The sequence below is a fragment of the Lycium ferocissimum genome, chromosome 5 (genome assembly GCF_029784015.1).
Source record: "Lycium ferocissimum isolate CSIRO_LF1 chromosome 5, AGI_CSIRO_Lferr_CH_V1, whole genome shotgun sequence".
Lineage (NCBI taxonomy): Eukaryota > Viridiplantae > Streptophyta > Magnoliopsida > Solanales > Solanaceae > Lycium > Lycium ferocissimum.
The window spans coordinates 19,039,856-19,045,488 of NC_081346.1; the positions used below are offsets into that span (position 1 = coordinate 19,039,856).

General features: G+C 31.8%; 1 pseudogene; it reads left to right on the top strand.

Moving 5' to 3' along the window:
- Positions 1-2,524: 2,524 nt before the first annotated feature.
- LOC132058275 (uncharacterized) lies at positions 2,525-5,097 on the top strand (annotated as a pseudogene).
- The last annotated feature ends 536 nt before the right edge of the window (positions 5,098-5,633 follow it).

Genomic DNA, 5,633 nt, shown 5'->3' on the forward strand with positions numbered 1-5,633 from the left:
TAATCTCTCTCCATGAAATTAATACTATATTTATGTATTAGCTGGATCAATGACAAAATTATACTAAGGGTAAAATGAAAAAAAAAAATTAATTGTGCCTTGAACTTCTAAAACGATAAATAATTTGCAATAACAATTTTTAGAATATATCAAATTTGACAAAAAGAATTGAGAAAAATAACTCAAAAATATAAATGTGAAAGATAAAGTAACTATTTTTTAAAGCACTTTCCATGTCTGAAAACTTGGAACACATTGAAAATACACAACTATAATTGTATCCCGTAACTTTCTCATCGGAAGAACATGAAGGAATTGAAAAGTACTCCCTCTGTTCACTTTTACTTGTCCACTATTTTCTTTATAGATTTTCATTTTTACTTGTCAATTTTCACATATCAAGGTAAGACAAAAAAAAAATTTCCTATTTTACTCTTTGCATTTATTACTCATTTCAAATCATTTTTCCAACTCCAATACAAGTATACACCATTTAATAGGGGTATTGTGGTAAAATATCTATCTTAATCATTATTTCTTAAACAACGTAAAAAATCAAAACGTGAAAAGTAAAAGTGAATGGAGAGAATACAACGCTTTGAGCTTTGAACAAGCATAATATGCAGCAAAGTTTAAGAAATTAAGAAAAAGAAATAGTAGAGCTTTTTTCTTTTTTTTTTCCCCGTTTCTGTTTTATTTTTTAAGACAATCATATAAAATAAAATGAAGCTTTTTTGCCGTAAATTAAGGAAATGGACTAAAATTACACTTTGTAATTGTATTTGAGAGTTGGATATTGGTTAGGGATAAGAAGAATAAGAAAATGAAAGACGAGAGGTGGGTGAAAGAGGGGGCTGGGGTTGGGGCCTTGGGGTAATGAGTGAAGTGTGCAAATTGGTCCCACTATCCAAGTGTCAAAAGATGAATGACACCTCACACAACTATTATTGGTTGGCCCTTTACCATTATAAAATTTTTCAATCTGTCCGGTACATATCTAATTTCACTACGCTTGTCAACTCCACTTCCCCTCTAGTACAATCTCTCCCCAGTTTGTCCAGTACATACCTAATTTCACTACACTTGTCAACTTAATCAAACGATGGACGTCTATTTAGCTAAAATTAGGGTCGTTCCTTTTAGTTAAAACCAAAACCATTTAACCAAACCGTTAAAACTAGTTGTTTTGGTTTTAATATTTAAAAAACCACGGTATTTGGTTTGGTTATGAATAGGGAAATAACCGGTAATTATATACATAAAATTTATAATTATTTATATGTATAACATTAACTTTTCATAAATAATTAAAGATATTTTATACCTTTTAATTATTAATTTAATTTTAATCTATATTTTTATACTGGACAAATATGTCAATAAGTAGTAAAGATCTATCTCTTTTCATTTTATCTATTGGCGTTTGGCACCTAAAGAATGTAGAGAGAGAATATTTGAATTGTCTAGTCATAAATTGAAAAATCATAAACCAATAACCAAACCGATGGTTATTATTTTACTTGTGTTTTAGATATTTAAAAACCGACTAAATTGGTTATGGTTAAACTAATAACCGAGAACTATATTTTAAAATAAAGAGATAGTTGTTCTCAATATTTTAACCACGGTTAGAGAATATGGAGGTTAACATTTAGACTTACAGTTTGTTTTTGTTAGGTTTATATATACTGGACAAATATGTCAGATCAAATCTATTGGCGTTTGGCACCTAATAATTCTGCATATCCACATGTGAGCTACGTGTTTTAACCTTTAAACTATTCCAGCTATATTTTATTAAAGAGATAGACGCGAATTATTAGCGAATTGGTGTCTGTCCTAAATCAGTAATATAAAATGTGCCTTTTTATTTTTATATATAAATATATACAGAGTTAAATTTTACAGTGATAAGTTTATATTCGCAGTTAAATTTTACAGTGATAAGTTTATATTCGCAAATCAACTTGTGACTCTTATATTAATTCTGTTTAAATAGAATAATGAGGATGAATATCGACATATAATTTTTCAATTTACTTTCTCTTTACTTATGCATATTTTTAAATTATTTATTTTTACTTTCTCTTTACTTACGTATTTTTCTTACTTTGTTTTCACTTACTTATTTATTTATTACTTTCTTTTTACTTATTAGTCTCTCCATGCACTCTATGTGAGGTAATTTGAAACACGAGACTCGGATTATTTAATTTTTTTTGTGAATTAGAACATAAGTTTGTTAAATTTTTTGAAATAAAATATAGATATTCAGAAACACATAAAAGAATACTATAAGTCACAATAATTCACAATTTAAAATATTTAAAAGATATGTTAAAAAATTCTGATAAAAAATTCCTTTAACTCTTGAAATAATTGCATGCATCAGATAAATTCTTTTATAGTTTTTCATGAAAAACATGTTTTAAACGCGAGCGTGATCTCTTGGGTTCATCTTGATTATCTATAAATTGAAGCTCCAGTTAGAGCTCCTCTATTATCTATATACCGCAAATTAAATCCAAAAAAATAAAAAATGAAGAACGTTGTTTTTCTAAGTTCACTTGTCCATCTTCTTCTTGCATTTTCCTCTAGTACTAGTGCTAGAACAACTCCGAATCAACTCTTGCAGGTGGTGCGTGACACTAATTAATGGCGATATTCTTAGAACAGACGCCAGGTACTTTGTCGTCGTGGGCCGTGGCACCAAATTTCGGAGCCGGTGGCGGAGTAACACGAGGCCCCTGGGTAAAGGCTGGATATGGAGCTGGTGATGCTAACTTCGTGTGTCCATCTCAGGTATGCCCATCTCATTTTAAAAGATTAAATTGGTAAAAGATTATAATGCTCATCTCGTTTAAAAAGATTAAATTGTTAAAAGATTATAGTATAGTTTGATACTTTTTATTTTATATATATGACATACGTTCCTTTATAGTTTATACCAAAAGAGTTACTTATGGTAAAGAATGGATCTTAGGCCTAACTCAACCCCAAAAGCTAGCTTATGAGGGAAGGATTACCCAAGTCCATAAAAGTAGGGCTGGGCATAAATACCGAAAACCAAAAAACCGAACCGAACCGAACCGAAATTTCAACAAACCGAACCGAACCGAACTAGTTTGGTTCGGTGTTTGGTGTCTACCGTCAAAAAACCGAAACCGAAATAGCCGAACCGAAGTTTGATAAAACCGAACCGAAAAACCGAATGCGCACCGAAATTTAATACATTACCCAAAAAATTAAAATAGTCCGCCATCTAAGTTTAAAGCTAAAAAAACCCAATTGTAACAAGTCCTCTTTTGCATTTGTATCCCTAATTTTTCACTTCTGCTTAAGAAAATCAAATATCCTTAACAAAGGAAGGTAAAGGATGTGTGTCTTTAGGATTAATGTATGTCCTTTATGTGTTTTCTTAATTATTCTTACGGATGTATATAATACCTAGTAATCCTATATCATGATTATAGTTTTCTCGTTTGTATCTTTTATTTGATTTTGATTTCATATATCAGATGTTTTATTGCTTTTAAGAATACGAATTAGTGTCAATGGAATCGCTTCTAATATCATATCAAAAAAACCGAATTGAAAAAATCGAAACCGAACCGAACCGAACCGAACTTTAAAAAACCGAAACCGAAAGAACCGAACCAAACTAGTTGGGTTCGGTATTCGGTGTCCACCTTCAAAAAATCGAACCCGAAATAGCCAAACCGAAGTTTGATAAAACCGAACCGAAAAACCGAACGCCCACCCCTACATAAAAGGAGTCCACCCATCCCTTAAATCGCCGACGTGGGATATTTTAACACATGTCTTTCTCTTGTTATATAATAATTGAAATTTGGTATCAGAATTTTACTCTTACTGTGGTATCAGAATTTTACTCTTACTTACATGATTTGTGTGGATCATCTTGATAAGGATCTTGGATATAACCCAATGTCAAAAGCTAGCGGATAAGGTGATGGTTGCCTAACATATGCTAAGACGACCCATTTTTTAAATTTCCAACTGATGTGGGATCTAGCACCTCATTCATTCAGAACCAGGACATATGAAGCGTGAACGAGATAATATGGATCCATCGTCAAGTAAACTTAGAAATTGAGATGAACCTGGGATCTCATAACATAATAAAAATTTGACCTTGTCCCTAATTAAATCAAAAGTTAGTGCATGAGGTAGGAATTGTCAAAAACAGATAAGGAGATTAATCTTTAATTTAAATTCACATTCAACGTGGGATCTAACTCAGCTTGATGTAAATGTTTACTATTCATTTATTACTCAGAGAGAACAAATTAGTTGAAACAAATACGTGAACTCTCGCCACCACTCTTTTTTATAGGTAGAAATACAATAGTTAATGCCTAAAATTGTGGTTATTTTATATCTTTCTAAACATAACCCGTGTGATGTTTGTGTGTCTAATCAAATACTTTCACATCAAAATGACACGAATGAAATACTTTCATTATATAATATTCAACACGTCTCCTCACGATCAATCTTTTATATTTTTGGGTTACAGGTGGTGCGGTCCTCGCTAGATGCGGCAAAGGCGTGCCAGTCTTTTTCAAACCTAAGGCACCCAAACAAGTAGGAATTACTGAATCCACTCCTCTTAACATCCGGTTCTATAATCCAAGTAGAGTTTGTAACAACACACTGTGGGAAGTGGAAGGTTACCCAGGAACTATTGTGAGCCCAGCCTTCTTGTCAACTAATGGGAAGACAGGAAATCCCTCCACCTGGTTTCAGATTAAGAAATTTAATGATGAATTAAATGTGTATGGGTTTGTGTTTTGTCCTATTAAAGAGACCTGCGGTGAAATCGTCATCAATTATTTCAAGGGACAAAGGCGTTTGACTGTGAGACTCGGCTATAGATTCCCAGTTGTGTTCATCAAGGATACTCACCACGGAATAAATTCGATTATATGATCGATTTGGTTGGACAAAAAATATGAATACTATAATGTACCTACTTGTATTGTCTAAATAATGGTACACATGCGTAGAGTACTATGCATACGCGCCCATGTATCTGTTTCTTCTCTAATAATAACGTATTGGTACCTTAATGGATACATTCTCTCCTGTCCTATATATATATTTTTTTTTTCCTCCCTTCTCTTCATTTCAATGTGTTAAAATCAAAGGTTTCGTTCCTATTCTTTTAGTTATATTTATGGCCTGATTTAGTCCTTATGAACTAATGGTAGTAACTAAATAACAAATTTAAATCATTTGCTAAGTTCAAGGACAAATTTGACCTGCATCTTGTTAGCTTGGATCACCCCTAAAAAGAAGAACCGAGTATCCATATTACATCAAACATTTCCTTGTTTTTTTTTTTTTTTTCAAAAAAAACTGTATTTGAGTTCAGGTTTATGTTTCCGTTTTCCCTTAACCATATTGCTTTTAACTAATATATAAAGTAGGGATCAATGTCAAACCTCTCGCCATCTAGGATCGGTGAAAATTTGAGAGACTAAAATAACTAAAAGATACTACATCGAACAAAAAATCAATAACTGATCAACGTCTTATAGTCCTATAGGAAATATTTTAGTTTGGTCTCATTTCCAGTAATATTTTCATCTGCAATATTGAAATCAATC